The following is a 24,906-nucleotide window of genomic DNA, read 5'->3' as shown; positions in this document are numbered from 1 at the left end:
GCGCCAATATACCATGTCCGCAAATCACTAACCCTAACCCGTACGGCTTTGGATCGAGGGAGGAAGCCGAAGCACCAGGAGGCGACCTATGTGGTCACGGGGAGAAGGTACAAACTCCTTGCAGGGAGTGGCGGGAGTTGAACCCCACTCAGTGGCAGCCAGCACTGTAAAACGATGCTGCCCCTTCTTGTAGAGCGTAGTGAATTTCTGGAATTCTGCACCCCAGAGGGCTTTAGAGGCTGGATCGCTGGGGATATTTAAAGGAGAAGCAGACAGATTTTGGAAAGATCAAGGAATTCAGATCAGGGATCCTATGAGCCAGCTCTGGCTGCTCCAGACTTTGTGTCTTTTGCTCTAGGTGCTATTCGCTTACTTGTATTGCTTGCATGATGTGCATTTCTCTCTCTGCACGTTGGGTGTCTGTCAATCTTCTTTTTATTAATGGGTTCTTCTGGGTTTCTTGTTTTGTAGCTGCCTGTAAGGAGACAGATTTCAAACCTGTGTAATGTATGCAAACTTTGATAATGAATGTACTTCAAACTTAGAGCTTTCGAACCTTAAGTTAAGCGCTGTGGGGAACGAACACAGAAGAGAGGTGAGGCCTGAGCTTGATCAAGCATGAACATATTTAACGGGAATGCAGTTTTAAAGGATTGATTGGTCTACTGTCGCTCCTGTTTCCTTATCTTCCGACCTCATTCATTTCTGATGGGAAACACTGGAAGTTTGGAAATATCTTGTGGGAAAAGGAGACTGGGTAAGCAGATCCATCGTTGAAGGCTTGCTTTCAGATTTTCTTAGGGGACCTGGGAGAATGAGTTTAGTAGGAAATTGGAATGCTGCTCAGGAAGGCATTATCTATCATCAAGGATTCCCACCATCTGGTACATCCGATCCTGTTGCAGCTACTGTAAGGCAGAAGATACAGAAGCCTGAGGTCCCACACGACCAGGTTCAAGAACAGCTACTTCCCCTCAACCATTCACTTCTTGAACCAATCTGTGCAACCCAAATCATGGCACCTTGACCACTTTGCATTATAATGGACTCTTATTTTTGTTTTAATTGTACTCTTACTTTAGAGGTAAAGCACACTAGCAGGCCTTTACAGCCCAACAAGCCTGTGCTGTCCAGTTACACCAATTAACCTATTATCCTGGAAAGTGGGAGGAAACTGGAGCAACCCATATGGTCACATATGGGAAAGGTGTCACCAGGCCGGGGCTTATGCTGGTTTCCGTGGCTTGAAGTGACATGCCAGTCTATTGTGAGGTTAACCCCCAGCATTTTGCCCATTCACCCATTTAGAGCTGGAGCAACGTGTGGTTAAGTGCCTTGCTCAAGAACACAATACGCTGCCTTGCTGGGGCTCGAACTCACAACCTTCAGATCGATAGTCCACCACCTTAACCACTTGGCCACGCGCCGCACATGGTCACAGGGGGAACGTACAAATTCCTTTCAGACAGCAGCCAAGGTGAGCCCAGGTCACTGGCCCTATAAAAGCATTTGCTAGCCGTTATGCTTCTATAATGTGTTAGTTCTTTCTTGTACAATGTACAATTGTTTTATAATTTGTTTTTCTTGTGAATATTGCTTATGAGATGCGTGTGCTTATAAATTGCTGCAAGTAATATTTTTCATTGCACCTGTGCATATGTGTACTTGAGCACTTGACAGTAAAGTTGACTTTGAATTTGCTAGTTCCAGTGCCAAACAAGGCCATGCCTTGGTCTACTTAAAGGGAGGTACCATTGTAGTGTGTGACTTTAATATTGCTGGCTTGGATGAGGCATTTTACTGGAGTTGATAGATTGTTTCAGAGAAGGGAGAACTTATAAGAAAACTAATAACAGACTTTAAAGTTCGTAGACCCATCACAAAGGCTGCTTCATGCAGGTATGAGTGCCCTTGATCTTCTGCAGCGCTCTTTCTAATGACGAAAGAGTTTTAGACATGATTACTTCTGACTCAAAGGTAAGCACAATTCTTGCTCAGAATAAATAATAATCCAGAATGCAGTTCAAGTCCATATTGTGGGCTTTGAAAACCTTTGGGACATTGTGAAGTGATGACAAGTGTAAGGCAAATAATTTTTTTTCTATAAGTTGTACCTTTCTCCTCTAAGATCCATTTAATTGAGGTTAAATTGTACTTCTGATGTGTTTTCTGTGTGTTAGCTTGTTTCACCTCACACACTTGCCAATAATTTGTGGGTTCAAGTCTCCCTTCAGGAACATGGTTTGAAATTTTAGATCGCTGTACCAGTGTTGTAGTAATGATGTGCTGGGCTGTCAAAGGTATTGTCTTTAACAAATGCCAAGTGCATATAGAAATTCTAGTGATCCACTTTCATGAAAACATTGTCGCTAATGACCTGGGCAAATTTTTCGGGGTCTTGAATTTAAAGAGATTTTAAGATTATCTTTGTCACTTCCATATCAAAACGTACATTGAAATGTACTAGTCGCGACCGATCAAATCAGCCAGCAAGTGTCGCCACACTTCTCATGCCAATACAGCATGCCCACAACTCACCCACCTCACCAGTAGATCTTTGGAAGGCAGGAAGAAATTGGAGCACCCAGAGGAAACTCACACGACCACAGGGAGGAGGTACAATCTCTTCACAGACAATGGCGGGAATCGAACCCGATCCTCCAGTAAGCAATTGAGGTAACCGCTATGCTACTGTGGCACCCCATGATAATGTGTGACCGTTGGCTGCTACCTTTTCATCATTTCATTCCATTAGCCATAACATGCTTTAGCATGTCCTTTCTTATTGCTATTTTGTGTGCTTTTGACTGTGGCCAGCAGTCATGGAAAAACACAGCAGTAAATTGAAATGAACTGAACTAAACTGAATATTCGTGCACTGTTTCAATGACTGTGGTTTAATGTTTTACATTGTGTATTTTTTGTTTTTCACAATTTGTGTGATTTGTTCTTTTTGTTTTGCACGTTGCGTGTTTGATGCTTTCTTTGAACGGGTTTCATGATGTTTTTTTGTTTGTATAGCTGTCTGTGGAATGAAGAACCTTAGGGTTATATTCTGTATACATACTGCTGTGTCTGTGCACAACTACATAGCAATGAAGTCAAAGCACGCATGTTCGAGATGGTTTGAACTGGTGTATTCACATTGCAGCAAGAGAGAGAAGAAGAATGTGCATGTGCAGACAACAGAGCAATACATAATGCTAAGGGGGGAGTGGGGTCATTGCTCTAAAAGAAGTTGATCCATACATTACACTTCCTCCCTCTTTAGATTGGTGGTGGCATCCGTCGGTCTCGAGAGACCATGGATCTGCGCCTGGAGTTTCCAGGGTGCAGGCCTGGGCAGGGTTGTATGGGAGACCGGCAGTTGCCCAAGCTGCAGGCCTTCCCCTCTCCACGCCACCGATTTTGTCCAAGGGAAGGGCACTAGGACCCATGCAGCTTGGCACCGGTGACGTCGCAGAGGAATGTGTTGTTAAGTGCCTTGCTCAAGGACACAAACACGTTACCTCAGCTGAGGCTCGAACCAATGACCTTCAGGTCTGATGCCTAGTCTGATGCCTTGCCCACTAGGCCACGCGCCAACATCTCTTTAGATTAATGCAACATGAAACTGGTACATGTACAAAACATTCAATTTCCCTTTTATAAACCCATGTTGCAAATATACATACTTTCACAATAACAGACTAGCTTCACAGTTCTAAAGATTCAGTCTTTTGATCAGCACTCCATTTCTTTCAGGATAGCACCTCTGGACCTGTGGAGTAGCATCAGGTTTGGCAGGTGTTCTTGTCAATGGTAACATTCATTACCCACGACTGAACCTGTGTAGAGGCATGGGGTTTTGTGGGGGTCTTGTCTAAGACAACATTCTCATTTCTGGTGTCACGTTGCTGCCAGTGACATCTGTAATGTTTCTCTCTTGATGGATGCAGTCAACCCAGATGTGTTCTTCGGTTGAGCATCCAGTATCTGGTCCACATGACATCTCCACGTCTGATCTCCAACATCCACTGTGTACATCAGTGGTCCAGTTCTTGATGCTATCCTGTAGGGTGTCTACTTGTCTTCTTGTAATCATGCACTAGGACTTCCTGTCCAATCTTGAAGCACCTTGCTGCTTTTTTTTAGCAACGGGCTGAACTGTTTATTCTGTACTTCCCTCTGGAGGTCTGGTTTCAGGAGGTCTATGCAAGATCTCCGGTTCCAGCTCATTAACAGTTTTGCAGGTAGTTGATTTGTTTTTGCATGAAAAGAGTTCTGAAACACATGTACGAAGTTGTCCACCTTGTGCTGTAGAGAAACGTCCTCCTTGTCTATCGCTTTAATGGACTTCTTGAAGGTTTGGATAAATCTTTCAGCTAACCCATTTGTTGCTGGATGGTGAGGGGCTGACTTGAAATGTTTGAAACCGCTTCTCCGTGAACAGTTGGAATTCTTCTGTGTATTGTGGTCCGTTGTAACTCACAATTTGTTCTGGTAAGTCGTTTCTAGTGAAGGTAGTTCTCAGAGGAGATAAAGTCTTTGCTGATGTGGTTGACTTCATTGGTATAACCTCCAGCCACTTCAAATGAACATCGACGGCAAACAGAAATACAGAATCCATGAAAGTCCCAGCAAAGCCAATAAGTACTCTTTGCCATGGTGATGACAGCCACTCCCACGGGTGTAACGGTGCCTGTGGAGGTGCATTTTGAACTTTTTGGCATCTTTTGGCTAAGTTTTCAATCTGCTTATCTGTTCCCCACCACCACACATCGCTCCAGGCGAGACTCTTTGATGCACCATCAATAACTCACGCTGAGACTTAGGAAGTGAGATATCGGCTTTTATTGACTGGAAGAATAAACAGCACTACATCCTAGGGAAAATGAGGGAGAGCAGCAGCCCACAGTCGCCTTTATACAGGGGTCTGTGGGAGGAGCCACAGGAGCAGTCAGCAGGGTCTGTGGGAGGAGCCACAGGAGCAGTCAGACAGGTATATCTAGTTCACCACACTCTTCATCTTGACTGTACCCAGGTGTCCTTTGTTCAGATTTTCTAACAGTCCGGTATGCAGTTTAGAGGGAACCACAACACAAAGTCCACACATCAGTATTCTTTGACATACCGACATTTGGTCTCGTCTTGCTGAGAACTCTGGAAACATAGGATTACCATGAGCTGGCCACCCTTGCATGGTGATTTCTTAGACTTTTGACAGTGTTGGTTCATTCCTTGTTTACCTTTGTATTTCGGAATTTGTTACCGGCAACTGGTAACACTTCTGCTGTATGAAGACATTTCTTCTTCAGTTGCCAACAGAGGAGGACATGACAAGCTATCAGCGTTGCTGCGTTGTTTGGTACCCTTGAACTCTATGACATAAGAGTGGACTCATAGAAATAGTGGCTAACATTGTAACCAGGTAGCAGTCATCACTGGAATTCCCTTTCTGGGATTGAAAATGGACACAAGAGGCTGGCGATCTGTCACTAGCGTAAACTTTTGTCCATAGAGGTTGTAGTGGAACTTCTTTATTCCCCATTCTAGACTAAGGGCCTCTCAGTTGATCTGTGCATAGTTGCATTCTGTGCTTATCAGTGATCTTGAAGAAAATGCAATCAGGCATTCAGATCCATCTTTCATAATATGTGGCTAAACAGCTCCAATGCCATAAGGGGATGCATTGCATGCCAATCTGATGGGCAGGGGTGGGTCAGAATGAGTGAGCAGTTTATCGGATGTTATTAGCCTCTTTGTTTCCTTGAATGCTTTTTCACATCTTTCTGACTATTCCCACTTTGCTCCTGTCTGTAACAGTGCATTCAATGGATGTAGCACTGTAATAGTGTTATAGTTTAAAAAACCCATCTATGACCCAAGTTGTGATACATTTTCTGTTTTGGGTGCCTGTAGCACTGCTTCAGTCTTCTCTTGTGACTTATGTAAGCCATGATTGTCAATGACATGTCCACAATATGAGATTTTATTCTTAAAACTCACATTTCTCTCTCTTTGCACGCAGAGCATATTCACTCAGCCTGGTAAGCACTTTACCAAGGTTCTGGAGGTACTCTTCATCATTTTTGTCTGTCACGGTGATGTCATCAAGGTAACATTGAGTTCCTGGGATATCTTGGAGTACTTGCCCCATTTGCTCTTTGCCAAATTGCTGGAGCTGATGCGGTGCTAAAGATGAGATGATTATACTGGAACAGCCCCTTGTGAGTGTTGATTGTGAGGAACTTCCTGTTTGACTCCTCAATCTCCATTTGCAGATAGGCTTGTGCAAGTCGATCTCTAAAAGCCTCTCCTCACCTGTCAAAGATGAAAAAATATTTTTTATTTGTGGCAGAGGATATTGCACCGTACGCGGCACTGGCTTGATGCTCACCTTGAAACCCCCATGTTTGCGAATGGCTCCGGCATTTCCTTTCTTGATCACGGAAACAATGGTTGTGGCCTAATCACTCCACTCAACCTTGGAGAGAATTCCAGATGCCTCCAAACTCTGAAGTTCCACATCCAATTTAGGATGTAGTGCGTAAGTCGCTGGACGCACTTCATGAAATCTTGGTGTTGCTGTTTCATCCAGTTCAATTTTGGCCTTCATGTCTTTGAGTTTATCAATCCCTTTCTCATTAGCACTAAGCAGCTGTGCCAGTCTGGTTAGAGCTACCATTTGGGCTGCTGTTGCCTGTTGATGTCACACTGAGAGCTTTGATTGGGTGCCAGTCTAGTTGGATTTTCTCAACCATTCATGCCCAAGAAGTGCCCATTTCTAAGGTTGGATATCTTTCTGCCAGTAGCCTCATTTGAGTGCTTTGACTGCACGCCACATACAAGCCATACTGTTACTACATCAGAAAGTCCATCTCTAACGTCACAATTCTGGGAAAGTTTGCACAGTTCTCCAGTGTATTCAGAAAGGCATTCATCTTTTGACTGGTTCCTTTTGTAAAATCTAAATCTCTCAGCTATTACCATAGTTTAGGGCCCAAGTGGTTTTGTAAAATTGTAACAATTTCATCAAACATCTTGCTTGCTGGCTTTGCAGGGGTTACCAAATTGTAAAAAAGAACTGTACATTCTTGGGCCCATTAAGCTAAGAAGTGTAGGCACTTCCTTTTGCTCCTCCATGTTGGTTGCATTACAGTACAGTTCAACCCTCTCGATATGTGACTCCCAGCCTCCATTAGCTCTATCAAATTCGTCAGCTTTCCCAACTGAGGCCATTGGCACATTATTTTCTCTTTAAATTCAGCACATCTTTTACTGTTACTTGTGTGTTCCTTTGTTAGTGTCCATGACAATCTGTTGCTCTGAACATGATGAGCCTTTTCTAGGACAGATCCTGGATCAGGCAGTCAGGTAAGGACTAAACAAGGAGCATTAAAGTAGATGGGAAGGTCTTACAACACCAAAGGTGGTAACGTCTAAGAAGTGGCTTAATGACAGTCAACACCAAGTTCTACTGAAATAGAAATCAGCCACCTCTAACAATGTGAGCTTGAAAAGCAGTGAGAAGATGCAGTTGGAATTTATTTGGCCTGAAGCCCCTGTTAATTAGTTTTGATCCATCTTTCCAACATACAACTATATGAGTTGTAAGACTTTACTTCCCACTGCCTTTTGAGTGAGGGGGTTTCAAATCAGAATCATGAGAATCTGAATCAGAATTAGGTTTAATATCACAGGCATATGTTGTGAAATTTGATAAGCAGCAGCAGCAGTACATTGTAATACATAATTATAAAACTATAAAGTACAATAAGAAGTATATATAAAAAAATTATTTAAGCAAGCAGTCCAAAAAAAGGGGAAAAGACACATTAGGTCATGTTCCTGGGTTCATTGTCTGTTCAGAAATCTGATGACGGAGGGGAAGAAGCTGATTCCTGAAATTGAGTGTATGTCTTCAAGCTCCTTGCCTCCTCCTTGATGGTAGCAATAAGAAGAGGGCATATCCTGGGTGATGCTGCCTTTTTGAGGCATCGCCTTTTGACGGTTCCTGTATAGTGGGTAGGCTAGTGCCCACGAGAGAGTTTACAACTTCCTGCAGCTTTTTCTGATCCTGTGTCACCCCTCCATAGGTGATGCAGCCAGTTAGAATGTTCTCCACAGTACATCTGTAGGAATTTGTGAGTGTCTTTGGTGACATCAATTCCCCTCAAAATCCTAATATAGCCATTGTCATGCCTACTTTGTAATTGCCTCAATATATTGGGCCCAGGATAGATCCTCAGATGTTGACACCCAGCAACTTGAAAATGCTCACCTTTTCCACTGTTTCCTCGATGAGGACTGGCGTGTGTTCCCTTGACTTCCCCTTCTTGAAGTGCACAATCAATTCCTCTATGATTTATAAAATTTCATAATCCATTTCACTTCATTTCTGTCTTAAATGGTGATCTCATATATTTAAAGAGACCACAGTTCTATATTCAGCCAGAAGAGAACTACTCTCTCCACTTCCACCCTTCAGAATCTTATGATTCAATCAAATCTTTCCCATTCTGAGTTATAGAGCCATAGTCAAGAAGTTATATAGCATTGAGATGTTTCCAATCTTTATGCCCTGTACCAAGACCACTAAGCAAGGGGTCCACCAGGTTGGGAACCTCTGGCGTAGAAACATCCCCTTTGACCCACTACATCCATACCAACCATTATACATACCTATACTAATCACACCTGCTTGCCTTGTTTCTATATCTCTCTGTGCCTTGCTCATTGAAGTATCTGTTCAGGCAACTCTGAAAAATTATTCCCATTCCTACCTCCACCATCTTCTCTGCCAGCTCATTCCAGATACCCTTTACATTTCTTGTGGAAAAACCTATCCCTGAGATCCCCTTAATTCTTCTCTCTCTCACCATAAACCTATGCCCTCTAGTTTTTGACATCACACCAGGGAAACAAATTCTGCTTATCTGCCGTCCCTCTGCCTCTCTATCATTTTATTTCTCAGTCTCCTTCACTCCAGGGAAATTTGAATCAGCCTATCTTATCTCTCCCTATAACTCAGGCTCTCCAATCCAGCCAACCATTTTTGCACCTTTCCTGTGGTGACCAGAACTGAGAACAAGGTTCCAAGTGCAGACTAACCACCATTTTGTACAACTCTTGTACTTAGTGCCTCGAATGGTGAAGGCGAGCATCATTTTTCCCTACCCTGCATACATGTGTTACCACTTTCAGAGATGTATTTCAGAGATGTATTCCAGCAGAAACTTCAATTGTTTAATCACTGATTAGCAGGAATGCTGCAACAGTACAGCCACTATTTTGATCTGTACAGTTGCTACGTTGATCATTACTTCATAGAAATGGCACAATAGATTCTGCAGATGCTGGAAATCTTGATGCTCAAGGAACTCAGCAGATCAGACAGCGTCTATGGAGGGAAATAAAGAGTTGATATTTCAGGCTGAAGTGAAGGTCATGGCCTGAAACATAAGATGTAGATCGTAGAGCATAGAAGATTACAGCACAGTACAAGCCCTTAGGCCCACAATATTGTGCAGACCATTAAACCTACTCTAACATCAATTTAACCATTCCCTTCTACAAAACCCTCCATTTTTCTATCACCTATGTGCCTCTCTGAGTTTTTTAGATGCCCCTAATGTATCTGCCTCTACCACCATCCCTGGCAGGGCCTTCTATGCACACAGCATTCTCTATGTAAAGAACTTACCTCTGACATCCCTCCAATTACCTTACAATTATACCCTTTGTGTTAGTTACTTCTGACATGTGATCATCTAGCTATCCACTCTTTCTATGCCTCTTATCATAAGACCATTGGACTATAACCTCCAAGAGGACCACAACCTCCTTGTAGGGTTTGGAAGTCTGCGTGCCTCAATGACCTGGAGAGCTATGTTGGCTGGAGTCAGGGCTTTATGCTTTGGCTCTTGGTAGGGCCACCCATGCCAAACAGGTCAAAGGGTAGAAGCCAGACTAAGAGTGGTCCACCAGTCCTCCAAGTTCAGGGGTTCAGCTCAGGGCTAGCAACCCTGACCGGTAAGACAAAAATTGTTATGGAAACGTCAATGAAGAATCCTTCTACAGCTGAGTGTGATGGTATTCCTGTGTCCCCACCTGGGACTTGCATGACTGACTGCAGTGACTGTAGAGGAAACCACTGACATGATGAAGGAAGCCTTAAACACCACCAGAGATGGAGGACCTTCATTGCTGCCCTAAATGCCAGTGACACAATGGGCAAGAAGTATAGGACTATAAGATACAGGAGCAGAATTTGGCCATTTGGCCCATTGAGACTACTCTACAATTCCATCATCTTATGCACCTCTATCAAATCACCTCTCATCCTCTGCTTCAAAGAGATAAGCCCTAACTTGATCAGCCTGTCCTCATACAACATGCCCTGTAGCCTGGGCAGAATCCTGGTAAATCTCCTCTGCACTCTCTTCTAAAGCTCCAATAACCCTTCCTATAATGAGGTGACCAAAACTGAGCACAATGTTCCAAGTGTGGGTTTTATAGAGTTACAACAATACAGAGTAACTCTTGAACTCAATCCCTTGACTAATGAAGGCCAGTTCACCAAATGCTTTCTCATCCACCCTATAAATTTCCATAGATCTTTATCCATCTTTGCTTGTCTGTGTAGCTTTTCATTGATTCCACTGTGTTTCTTTGTATTTACTATAATGACCACTGAGGCTTGCGTGTGTGTCTTTGAGCAAGGCACTTAACCACACATTGCTCTGCAACGACACCGGTGCCAAGCTCTATGGGTCCTAATGCCCTTCCCTTGGAGGTGTGGAGAGGGGAGACTTGCAGCTTGGGCATCTGCTGGTCTTCCATTAAAAAAAAACCTTGCCCAGGCTTGCATCCTGGAAACTTTCCAAGGTGCAAATCCATGGTCTATCAAGACTAACGGAGGCCTACCTACCTAATGACCGCAAGAAAAGACTCAGGGTTGGATGTGGTGATGTACACGTACTTTGATAATAAATTTACTTTGAATTTTGAACATCAGCACAATGCAGCTCCTAGCTTAACAAGGAAGGACCCCAATTTCCAGCCAAGCATTCATACAAAATGCAGTCATTCACCTTTCCACAGACCTTTTATTTCTCTTCATGGGTGCTGCCTGACCTCCAGCATCTTGTGGGTGGTGCAACAGTCTTGATCGCTAAAGAAAGGATAGCTGCAACGCTGAGGTCTCTGATTTCAAAGTAATGGTGTGTCAACGCAGTTCTGATTATGGGTACTATTTCACAGCTATAGTTCAGAGGAGCAGTCACAGTTCTGATTGCTAAGTTATGCAATAGTGTGCCAATGTCGTCATTAATCACCAAAGAATAGCAATTGAGCAACACCATTGTCTCCCTCAATCACTAATTTAGAAGCAACGGTGCAACAATGCTGCTACTGTTGCGATGACTATTAATAACAAAGGTGCAACCCTGCGGTCTGTAATTCAGTCACTAATTAGTAGCGTTAGTGCAGCAGCGCACATGCCATTTTAATCACTGATTAACAGCAACAGAGCGAAAGTGCAGCCACAATGTCGATCACTGATCGCCTACTGCCGTGAAAGTACCGTTGCTATTTTATTCTGTACATAACAGTATTGGTACAACAGCTCAGGCAACTTTCAGATCAATTTGATTAATGGCTGTGGTTCAAAAGTGTAGGCAGCGTTCAGATCATTGTAATTAACAGCAATGATGTAACTGTTCCTATCACTAAAATTAACAGGTGCTCCACATTGTTGTTGCCAAGTAGAATCTGGATGAATTTCCTCCAGAAAGATAGTTGGATGCAAAAACTGGAATACGAACACCATGTGAAACGGCCGTGGAAAATGGATGGTGAGGACCTAGCCCCCTAGTCGGCCACTTCACATTTAAAAGGGCAGGGGTTGGAATTGGGAGGGGGGAGGTTATAACATTTCAATGAGTAATCAGCTGGGCTGCCTGATGTGAACAATTCGTGCTGATTTTATACAAGTTCGATTGATTATTTTCAGAAGACAGCAGGTTGATTTGAGAAGAATGGTGAAGTCAGCATTGCTTCAAAGTTGAAAGTAAATTTGTCATCAAAGTATGTCGAAGTTACCATATATTAGCTTGAGACTGATGAACGAGAGCGGGATTGGAAGGCAGAATGAAAATCTGATTGAGTGGTGCCATAACAATAACCATTTACTCAGTGTCAACAAAACCAATGAGGAGGAAGAAGCCAAAGGTCCATGATCCAGTTCTCATTTATGAAATTGAGGAGGACAGCATCAGTGACTTTACATTCTTTAACACAAGAGAGTCTTTAAATGCTGGAAATTCAGAGTAGCATACACAAAATGCTGATGGAACTCAACAGGTTAAACAGCATCTATGAAGAGTAATAACTATTTGACATCTCAAGCTGAGACCCTTCTTCAGAATTGGATTTGTGTTCATGTCAAGGTTAAATTCCTTGCCATTATCATTTCTTGGGAAGCAAAGATACGATTGATGTAAAACAATAAAAAAAAGTTTAAATAAAAAAGATTTATTGTCACTGGCATTAGGCATGAAATTTGTTGTTTTGTGGCAGCCACACAATGAAGGCATAACAAAATATTAAACGTATTCAAACAAGCTGGATGAACTCAGCAGGTCGGGCAGCATCCGTTGACTGCTCACTTCAACAGATGCTGCCCGACCTGCTGACTTCCTCCAGCTTGTTTGTACGTGTTGATTTGACCACAGCATCTGCAGTGTACTTTGTGTTTATTAGACATATTTACTTTCAGCCACTCCACTTTCAGCAAGGATTGCTCCCTCTATGATTCACTTGATCACTCATCCTCTTCCACTAATCTCCCTCCAGGCACTTATCCATGCAAGCAGCTTGTGCTACACCTGCCCCATGCACCTCCTCCCTCACCTCCATTCAGAGCTGCAAACAGTCCTTCCAGGTGAGGCAACACTTCACCTACGAATCTGCTGGGGGTCGTCTATGGTGTCTGGTGCTCTCGATGTGGCCTCCTCTGCATTTGGTGGGACCCATCGTAAATCGTGGGACTGATTCATCAAAGACCACCACAGTATCTGTCACAAATGAGAATTCCTGGTGGCCAACCCTTTAATTTAAATTCCCCCTCGTGTTCTGACATGTCAGTCCAAGGCCTCCTCTTGCGACAAGATGAGGCCACCTTCATGGTGGAGGAGAACACCTTATATTCTGTCTGGATACCCTCCAATCTGATGGTATGAGTATTGATTTATCCTTCCGGTGAACAAAATTTTACCCCTTTCCGCTATTTTCACTCTGACCTTTTACCTCTTCTCACCTGGCTATTACTTCCCCCAGGTCCCCTCCTCCTTCCCTTTCTCCTGTGGTCCTCTCTTCTCTCCTATCAGATTCCTTCTTCTCCAACTTTTCCCACCCATCTGGTTTTACCTATCACCTTCCAGCTAGCCTCTTTCCCCTCCTCCCACCTTTTTATTCAGGATTCTTCCCCCTTCTTACTCAGTCCTGAAGAAGGGTCTCAGCCCGAAACGTTGACAGCTTACTCTTTTCCATGGATTCTGTCTGCCCTGCTGAGTTCCTCCAGCATTGTGTGTGTGTTGAATTATATAACTTACAAATAAATGAATAAATAGTGCAAAAGAGGAATAAAGTAGAGCTGATGGGTTCATGGACCATTCAGAAATCTAAGAACAGAGAAAAAGAAACATTTTTTTTTGTCTTCCAACTCATCTACCTCCTCCCTGGAGGTAGTAATGAGAATAGGGCATGTCCTGGATGGTGAGGGCCCTTAAAGATAGATGCCAGTTCAGATAAGGCTCACAGTCCAAATACATGGGATGGGTATTTTGCTTTATGAGGAAAGATTGGGCAGGATATATTTGTATCCATCTGATATTAGGGCAGGGAGGCTTGAATGAAAAATTTGAGTTCTTCTGCAGTCTTGACAAGATGGGAGTGGAAGAGGACTTTTCCATTTATGGTAAACTTTAGTGCAATGCAGCACACTTAACGATAAAGTGGCAGAGCCAGAAATGTATTGGAAGTTTTTCTGTTGGCGGTTCATATATTTCTAGATTTCTCATCTTCATAGGACAGGGGGAGGTGAATCTGAATATTTTTCAGAAAGAAGTAAGCAAGTCCTTGAGAAATGTAGAGGTGAAAAGCTTTCTCTGCAGGTGCGGAACTACCAAATTCAGAATCAGAATCAAAAGCTGATTTGTCATCATTGAGTTAGATGTCATGAAATGTGTTGTTTTGCAGAAGCAGTGCAGCGCAAAAACATAAAAATCACTATAAATTGTAAAAATAAAGATATAGTGCAAAAAGAAGAAATATTGGATGGTTGAGGGAAGATGCCTGCAGTTCCACAACATCCAGCAGATCCATCCCGTCCATTTCATTGGACTCTCAAGGTTGTCTGTGTTGGCTGAAATTCTAACCCAGGGAGTACCTTCATGTTTCAAAATGAAAGACTCCAAAAATAAAAAAAAGCGAACTTCTCAAGTTTAAAACTTTTATATAGTGAGTCAGAAAGTGGATGAAGATAGTTTTCAGAACTCTCTCTCTCTGAGACAAAATGAGAGGATGTTGCAATATCAACGCATCCTTTTCTACCAAGTTGGTCATAACAGTAACAGAATGTATCCCACCCACACAGACCTTGAAGTGTAGGCACTGTTATAATGCAGGAACAGGCAGTCCCTTTGAATGCAACTTGATTAGCTGTACATACAGCTAACTGGATAACAATAATGCGGACAAGACAGTTGCTCACCCTTTTGTGGACTGTGGGTTTGCAAAGAGGGTGTGGAGAAAGATGCAAAGGCTGAGTCCTTCTGGTGACTTTTCATGGTTCATCCTTAGCAGCTGCGTGACAGAGCACTCTCTGATCTACGGACTGTTCCCAGGAACACACACACCAAATGCTGTTGGAAGATCATCAACTAGGTGAAAGACGCCCTTTGGTCTGCCAGTGCATCAAGATGTCCGTAGAGGTAATGCTGCCGACTGGCTCATTTCAGGCTGCAGGAATATGTTTTGAAGGATAGCACTGAAGCTTGAGGCAGTAAAGGCTCAGTGGGGAAGGATCACAAGATAGGGTTCTTCTGGTACCTGGAGGGGCCAGGTTAGGTGAGGAAGCACCACTGTTGTTATGTGTGGTTATTTGAGTACCCGTTGCCCTCTTGGCAGCTTGAACCAGTTTGGCCATTCTCCTCTGACCTCTCACTAACAAGGCGTTCTCACCCACAGAATCGAAGGTCGCCTGGAATTTGCTTTTGTTTCTTGCCCCATTCTCTGTAAATACTGGAGACTGTTGTGTGTGCAAACTCCAGTTTCTAAGATACTCAATTCACCCCGTCTCACTCTAATAATCACAGTCAAAGTCACTTTGATCAAATTTCTTCCCCATGCTGATGTTTGGTCTGAACAACTGAACCTTTTGGCCACGTCTACATGCTTTTATGCATTGAGTTGCTGCCAGATTATTGGCTGAATAAATATTTGCATTTACGAGCAGGAGTACAGCTGTACCTAATAAAGTGGTCGCACACTGTATATAAAGTTCAGCTTTGGGGTTATGCATTATATACCGGCCAAGCAAAGGGGAAGCAATTTTCTCTTGAGTTTACACTTTGGATCACCCGCATCAACATGGGAAATGATGGGAAGTCCAAGAGGTGCTTCACTTATAAGCATTGAAAAAAAATTTGTAAGGGTTGTTGGTAAGTAAGCATTGAAGCCATGTTTGAAATACCTACACAGCAAGAAGAGGATTGTCTGGGTCAAGTATCACAGCTGTCACTTTTGTATTTGTTGCCTGCAGTTACTGTAGATATTCACCATCTGGTCTCTGGTTATGTTGGAGTGAACATGATGTGTGGACTATGAAGCAAAAATGATCTGGCAGTATCAGTACTCCCTCAATCCAACCCCAGAATAGCACATGATTTATTCTCAAAAAAACTACACCTTATTTTTACCATGATTGAACAAAATGGCAAATTCTGGAGAGTCCACAGAACAGTATATTGTAGCAATGCGTATACCAAGGGTCTGGCCTAGATCATCATCTGCTAAAGATGACATGACTATTCCACATGCATGAAAGGTGGCTGAAGAGAGAGAAAAAAATGCCCTTATCGCCATCAGAGAGCTACTGCAAATGGATTTAAATATTTTAAAAATTCATTCAAGGGATGTGAGCACCTCAGGCTAAGCCTGAATTTAATTGGCATTGAGAAAGGGATGAATTGCCTTCTTGAAATGCTGCAGTGCTCGACATGTAGGTGCATGGGTAAATTTAGCATAAATAAATAGTCATAGAGTCGAGAAAGCTGCAGCACAGAAACAGAACCTTCAGCCCATCTACTCCATGCCAAACCATTTGAACTGCTAACTACTACTGCCATCAACCTGCACCTGGATTATTGTCCTCGGTACCCGTCATTGCTGTATCTATCCAAACATCCCTTAAACATCAAAATTGAAATTGCAGCCACCACCTGCTCATTCCACATTCTCACCACCCTCTGAGTGAAGAAGTTTCCCCTCATGTTCCCCTTAAACATTTCACCTTTCACCCTTAACTTGTGACCTCCGGTTATAATCTCACCCAACCTCAGTGGAAAAAGCCTGCTTGCATTTACCCTATCTATGATTTATCCCTCATAAATTTGAATCAAATCTTCCCTCAATGTTCTATGTTCCAGGGAATAAAGTTCTAATCTGTAGAATCTTTCATTATAACCCCAGTCCTAGCAATAACCTTGCAAATTTTCTCAGCACTCTTTCAATCTTACTTACATCTTTCCTGCAGGTAGGTGACCAAAACTGCACACAATACTCTAACCCCAACATCTTATACAAGTTCAACATTACATCTCAACTCCTGTACTCAATACTTTGATTTATGAAGGCCAATGCATCCAAAATCTTTCTTTGCAGCCAAATCTAAGTGGGGCCATTTTCAATGAATTACGGACCTGTATTCCCTTTGGTCCCTTTGTTCCACTGCGCTCTTCACTGGCCTATCACTCATTGTGTAAGACCTATCCTGGTTTGTCCTCCCAAAGTGCAACCCCTTACACTTGCCGGCGTTAAATTCTATCTGCCATTTTTCAGCCGATTTTTCCAGCTGGTACAGATCCCGCTGCAAGCTTTGATAGACTTCTGTCCGCTACACCCACAGTCTTAGTATCATCTGCAAATTTGCTGATCCAGTTTACAACATTATTATCCAAAATAAATGGACTTGTAATTCAGAGATGTGGATTAAATGCCTGGAGATGCGAGTTCAAACATGACCTTGTCGTGTATGGAATTTTATTTTCATCAGTAATTAAATACATAATTGGTATCAGTAACACTGATTATGATGCTACCGAATTGTCATATAAAAAAAACCTCTCAATTTGTTGGCTAGTCTTCTGACTGGAGTGATCTTTCCCACAAGACTAATTAGACAGCAAGATCAAGCAGGAGGGGAGCTGTGAGTTCAACAAAAGCCTTGGAGAGAGATACGTCAAGAGTGATATCACTGGATATAGAGAATTAGTTGACTTGTAGAAGGTCTTTTCTTTTAAAATAGAATCAAGGAATAATAATATACTAAGTCAGATTTAGTTCTTAAGAAATTAGCCTGTATATTAAATTGCAAATGGTGACTGAAAAGAGAATTGACCTAATAAACAAACAAATAAACGAATTAACCAATCAGTTAATAAACTATATGTGATACCTGGTTGATGGCCCTGACTGCAGTACGTGTGAGTTTGCTAATAAGAAAACTGGCTCAAGCTCATGGTTTTCTGAAGATGGTTCCAACAGGAGGCTCTCCAACTTGGAGTTGGAGATATACTGATGTAATAGTAAAATGAGGAATTCCTGGACAGTCATGTTCCCAGAGGTAAGCATGGGCCGATATACCATGACTATTCAGAAGCCAGGTATCAGGTTTAATAAGAGATTGAGAAGGAGTCCTGCAGATGCTTGTCTATTCCAAAAGGTCCTTGCAACTACTGAGGACAAGGCCGGGAACATTACAACCATTACACAGGACAAAGTTTTGTGGCTCAGAAGAAGTGGGACTGCAGAACAGACAGTGATCGGGAATTCTATAACTTGGGGATAGATAGCATCCATCTAGAGCAGGGGTTCTGAATCTGGGGTCCACAGTCCCCTTGCTTAATGGCATTGGTCCATGGCATAAAAAAGTTTGGGAACCCCGACCATAGTCAAGAATATGAATCTGCAGGGGTCCCAGAGTATGGTAGGCAGAAACAAACTTGGAAAGGGATTAAATAAATTTAGTTGTCTTGGCCAATGTTCAAACAAATTGGACGAAATTCTCACTAACACAGTTTCGGGACAAAATCTTTAAATGAAAACACAGGATGAAAATATTCAGGCTGATATTGTCTGGGTTGGTAGATGAACCACATGCATATTAACATAGAAGAAGACACAACAGGGATGGCTTAAAACAAGCGTACCCAAGCTAGGCTCCACAGTCCCCTTGCTTAATGGTATTGGCCCAAGGCATATAAAAGGTTGGGAACCCCTGGCTTAAAGGGATGAATTGGGAATGAAGGTATCTTTTTCGTGGGATCCATACATCAATTCTGGGACAGAGGTCCTGATTCAGGATTGAAAAAAGTAAAAAAGGACTGGGCATACGTGTTAAATGAGTAAGTAAGATAAGGGGTTGAACATGATACAGCCTTAACATAAACAGAGACAAGGGGCACTGTCAAAAGTAAAGGGGGTTATTGACTGCAAGGGATATGTAGAACTATGGAGCATGACTAATAAGACTGAAGAGAAACCCTATTAAAGATGTATTAATATTGTGATACGGGAAAGATGTGTTAACGCTACTCTACAGGAATGCACTAAGTATCTGTAATGAGAAAGAAGCCGGGTACAATCAAAACGGCAGGAGACAAATTCAGGAGAAGACAATCAAAATAAAATCTGAAGCAAAAGTGGAAAATAGAGGAAATATTCAACAGGTCAGGCCACATTTGTGGGAAAAGAAACAGGATTAACATTCCAGGGTAAAGAGCCTTCTCCCGGGCCTGCACAGGCTATCAACTCCCAGTCTCCACCCAGCTAACACAAGTCAGCTGCCACCAATTTCACCTGCAGCCTATGTAAACCCAGCTCTTATCCACTGTCCTTGTTCACCCATCGAACCAGCCAGACTCAACCAGTTGCTCCTAGCCTTGAATTACCTTGTTGCCTCGTTGATTTAATTATCTGTTCTCTCTTGTTTTGTAGCCCCTCATGGCTTTGTAGTTTTGCAGTTTATTATTGAAGTTATTGTTAAATTGTCTCCGCTGCTATGCTTCTGGGTCAAGCGTCCTCTACATTTCCTGACAGGATGGGTGAACCAGCAATGGACCCAGTAGAGTTTGCTTGCCTAAAGGAAGTCATCTGCCTTAATAAGTCCATGATCCTGAAGCTGCAGGTAACCACTGACCATCTACTCGCCACTCTCACCAACTCTCCATCGTGTTTCAGCAACCCCATGTAAGTCAACCTCCTAGCAACCTCCTCCCTTGGATCCCTGGGTTCTGGAGCTCAAATGTTTTGATGGACAATGAACCCAATGCTGCAACTTCCTGTCCTAGTGTGTCTTGTGCTTCAAGCTCTGTATTCCATGGATCAAGCCAAGATTGCCTTCGTCACCTTTCTCCTAATGGGGTGAGCCCCGACCTCTTCAGATAAATAAAGTGTAAAAGAGAGGTGAGTGTGGATATTGGACTGCTGGAAAACAATGCTGGAGAGGTAGTACTATAGGACAATAAAATGGCGGATGAACTGAATAAGGATTTTGCATCAGTCTTCACTGTCGTGGACTCTAACAATATGGTGGAAGTTCCAGGTGTCGGGGCATAAAGCGTGTGAAGTTACCATAAGCAGAGAGAAGGTTCTTGGGAAACTGAAGGCCTGAAGGTAGATAAGTCACTTGGACTAGATGGTGTACACCCCAGAGTTCTGAAAGAGGTGGCTGAAGAGATTGTGGAGGCATTAGTAACGAACTTTCAAGAATCACGAGATTCCGGAATGGTTCCGGAAGACTGGAAAATTGCAAATGTCACTTCACTCTTCAAGAAGGGAGAGGGACAGAAGAAAGGAAACTGTAGGCCAGTTACTCTGACCACAGTGTTTGGGATGATGTTGGACTTGATTATTAAGGATGAGGTCTCAAGGTATTTGAAGGCATATGATAAAATAGGCCATAATCATCATGTTTTCTTCAAGGGAAAATCTGGCCTGACAAACTTGTTAGAATTCTTTGAAGAAATAAAAGGCACGATGGTCAAAGGAGCAACACACACAAAATGCTGGAGGAACTCAGCAGGCCAGGCAGAATCTATGGAAAAGAGTAAACAGTCAACATTTCAGGCCAACACCTTTCATGATGACTACAAAACCTTGACTGTACTTTTTTTCCATAGATATGAAGGTAGGTGAAGGGGCAGGGAGTTTTAAGGAAGTAGAAAGGCTACAAAAGAACTTGGACAGATTAGGAGAATGGGCAAAGAAATGGCAGAAAGAATACAGAGTCGGGAAGTGTACGGTGATGCATTTTGGTAGAAAAAATGAAAGGATTGATGACTTTCTAAATTGAGAGAAAATACAAAAAACTGAAGTGCAAAGGGACTTGGTAGTCTTTATGCAGGATTCCCTAAAGGTTAATTTATAGGTTGACTCTGTGGTGACGAACACAAATGCAACGATAGCACTTATTTCAAGAGGACCAGAATATAAAAGTAAGGATGTAGTGTTGAGATTTTACAAAGAACTGGTGGAGCCTCACTTGCAGTATTGTGAGCAGTTTTAGGCACGTAATCTTAGAAAAGATGTTCTGAAACTGGGAAGGGTTCAAAGGAGGCTCACAAAAATTATTCCAGGATTGAATGGCTTGTAGTATGAAGAGTGTTTGATGGCCTAATTGAAATCTATCGAGTGGTGAAAGGCTTTGATAGAATGGCTATAGGGAGGATGTTTCTTATGGTGGGAGAATCCAAGAAAAGAGGACACAGCCTCAGAATAGAGGGTCATATTTTTAGAATGGAGATGAGGAGGAATTTCTTTAGCCTGAGAGTGGTGAAACTGGAATTCTTTGCCACAGACAGCTGTATAGTATACTTAGGGCAGACTTTGATAGATTCTTGATTAGTTAGGGTATGAAGGGAAATAGGGAGAAGGCAGGAGATTGGGGCTGAGAAAGAAAATGGATCAGCCATGATGAAATGATGGAGCAGATAGGCCAAATGGCCTAATTCTGCTCCTATATCTTATTGCCTTATAGTCTTATGGTCTCCATTCCTCCAAAGCCCATTTAATAGGGAGCATCACCCTGTCTCCTACTCCATAATAGCACTGTGTAGGGGTGAGCTTGTGCTAGAAGAATGCATAAGGGAGTGTCTTCCTATCCAGTCCTTGGTGAGAGAGGATGGCCCCCTCTACCATGTCAGGTGGTTCCACCTCTGACACAAAAGGACTGGAGAGTTTCGAGTGGCGGAGAATGTGGCCGGTGGTGAGGTGTCTCTTGAGCTCCTCGAGAGTGCGGTTTGTGACAGCAGACTGGATTATCCCTGAGGTAGGTGACTTGGTGAGGTAGCTGAGGGGACCAATGATTTGGTGGTAGAAGTTGGAGAAACCCAAGAGGCACTGTAGCTGTTTGAGAGAGTGCACTCAGAGGTACTCAATGATGGCTTGAACTTTCTCTGGATTCACAGGTAACCCTGGACCCTGGTTCAACTCCCGTCACTGCCTGTAAGGAGTTTCTACATTCTCCCGGTGACTGCATGTTTCCTCCGGGTGCTCCGGTTTCCCCTCTCAGTCTGAAGACCTACTGGTTGGTAGGTTAATTGGGCATTGTGAATTGTCCCACCATTAGGCTCAGATTAAATCAGGTGTTTGCTAGGTGACATGGCTCAAAGGGCTGGAAGGGCTTATTCTGCACTGAATCTCAATACATAAATGAGTACAGAATCTGATCAGGCTTGATGAGGCCTGTCCTGGGATTGGAGGAGTGTCTAAGTGGGTGGGTAGGAGGGAGAAAAGGGTTTTGCTTTGCTGTTTTTTTAAACTTTCTACGTTCTGCATCGCTTTGCCGAGCAGCGTGGGCATGCTATGCTGGAATGTATGGCGTGTCGCTGGGCTGCCTCCAATACATCCTTAGGTTATGTTGGTTGTTAACACAAACAACATGTTTCACTGTATGTTTCAATGTACATCTGATAAATAAATGAACCTGAGAATGTAGAGAGATTTAAAATGTGGTATTACTGCAGGATTAGAGTAAGTGGATGGTTGATGTATAGAATGGTCCACTTCCTGTGCTCTATCTTCCAATAAGTCTAAATGGAGAGTTAGAAGGGATAAAGTTGGCTCCTCGGTAGAGATCGTAAAGAGCACCAAATTTCTTGGTGTTCACCTGACGGAGAATCTCACCTGGTCCCTCAACACCAGCTCCATAGCAAAGAAAGCCCAGCAGCGTCTCTACTTTCTGCGAAGGCTGAGGAAAGTCCATCTCCCACCCCCCATCCTCATCACATTCTACAGGGGTTGTATTGAGAGCATCCTGAGCAGCTGCATCACTGCCTGGTTCAGAAATTGCACCATCTCAGATCGCAAGACCCTGCAGCTGATAGTGAGGTCAGCTGAGAAGATCATCGGGGTCTCTCTTCCCGCCATCACGGACATTTACACTACATGCTGCATCCGCAAAGGAAACAGCATTATGAAGGACCCCATGCACCCCTCATACAATCTCTTCTCCCTCCTGCTGTCTTGGAAAAGGCTCCGAAGCATTCGGGCTCTCACGGCCAGACTATGTAACAGTTTCTTCCCCCAAGCTATCAGACTCCTCAATACCTGAAGCCTGGACTGACACCTTGCCCACCTGTCCTGTTTATTATTTATTGTAATGCCTGCACTGTTTTTGTGCACTTTATGCAGTCCTGTGTAGGTCTGTAGTCTAGTGTAGCTTTCTCTTTGTTTTTTTTTACGTAGTTCAATCTAGTTTTTGTACTGTGTCATGTAACACCATGGTCCTGAAAAATGCTGTCTCATTTTTACTATGTACTGTACCAGCAGTTATGGTTGAAATGACAATAAAAGTGACTTGACTTGACTAAAGGAAATGAACCTATAATGAAACCAGAAACCAAATCCATTTAGGTGAAAATAAAAGTTAATTCAAGATCAGTGAAACAGATCAGTGTTATCTGCAGACTGGAATAGTGAAAAGAGATTTGGGAGAAGAAATATAAAGACAAATTAAAGGTTTACAGATAAAATAACAATTGCGAAGGGTTTTAGTTCAATATTATTGGGACAAAGGGAATGGAGACACTACAATGGGGATAGGGCTCCTTTCTAGCCCACAGAAGGATAATTCAACATTGGAACAGATAATCATGAATGAACCAAAACACATAAAAAGTAGGGGAGTAGCACTGTGGAGGGAAAAACAAAAAACAAACTGCTAGAGGAACTCAATGGGTCAAGCAGCATTGATGAAGGAAAAAAAGATGGCAACATTTAACTAGGAGTCTGCATCAGATTGTAGTCACTCACTGCTGTCAAGACCCAAGAGGATGTTATATTTATCAATTAATCAACACTGCCTATCCTGAGCTCCAGTGATTTGCTCCAAAGTTTTGCTCCACATTCCAAGCATCTACAGTCTCTTGTCTCTCCAGTGAATGCTCGAAGTAGCATTTCAACTTTAAGGTGAAAAGACAGGAAGATGTAAGAAAGACACCAGACAAGTAAATAGATTGGAGGTGTGCTGATTTTGAGAAAAGAAGCTGGTGGGTAAAGCAATCAACAATATTGGCAAGCAATTTAGAACAACAATCGAGACACTTAGATCGATTTTCAGCACGTGTAGGGAAAATACATTCTGTTTCAGAGAACCAGTTAAACAGAGTCCATGAATGAATAAACACATACGTGAATGAGAGAGGGGTTATGTTAAGTACATAACACTGTGTGATGAAGGATAATAGAAGACCATAAGACATAGGTGGAGCAGAATTGGGCCAGTCTGCCCATTGAGTCTGCTCTGCCATTCCATCATGGTTGATTTGTTACCTCTCTCAACACCATTCTCTGCCTTCTCCCATAACCTTTGGTGCCCTAACTAATCAAGAATATCAAATTCCACTTTAAATAGACCCAACGACTTGCCCTCCACAGCTGGCTGTGGAATGAATTCTACAGATCCACCGCACTCTGGCTGAAGAAATTCCTCATCATTTCTGTTCTAAATGGACATCCTTGTATTCTAAGGCTGTTTTCTCTGGTCCGAGACTCTCCCTCTACAGGAAAAATCCTCTCCACATTCACTCTGTTTAGGCCTTTCAAAATCCAATAGGTTTCAATGAGATACCACCACATTCCTCTGAACTCTGAAGAGTACAAGCCTAGAGCCATCAAAAGCTCCTCGTTATATGAAGAGATGCAAAAATGTAAAAATGACAATTAAGAAGCCAGAAAGGACCATGAACTGCAATTAACAACAAGGTATAAAATAAAATTGTAAGATATTTTATGGATGGATCAATAAAAATATAAAGTCGGTGTAGGATTAGGAATGGACAGTCAACATGCCTGGGTCTTGAGAGAAGGCAGGAATACCAAATCCGTATTTGCTTCAGCATTTGCCAAATGGACAGAGCAGGTGGACATGATATTTGAAGATAAAATAGGTTAAGAATGAAAGTAGTTGTAACAGAGAATGAAAATGTATTAAGCCAATTAGGCACAGGACAAAATCCCTGATCCAGATGGATTGCATTCAAGCATTGTAAAAGGACCTAGAGATAGCCGAGATACTGCTAAACAGAGGATATAAAGATAGAACATACAGCCTCCGGCTCTTCGACTCACCATTGCAGTGCC

The sequence above is a fragment of the Hemitrygon akajei genome, chromosome 1 (genome assembly GCF_048418815.1).
Source record: "Hemitrygon akajei chromosome 1, sHemAka1.3, whole genome shotgun sequence".
NCBI classification, from domain to species: domain Eukaryota; kingdom Metazoa; phylum Chordata; class Chondrichthyes; order Myliobatiformes; family Dasyatidae; genus Hemitrygon; species Hemitrygon akajei.
This window is presented reverse-complemented; position numbering follows the sequence as displayed.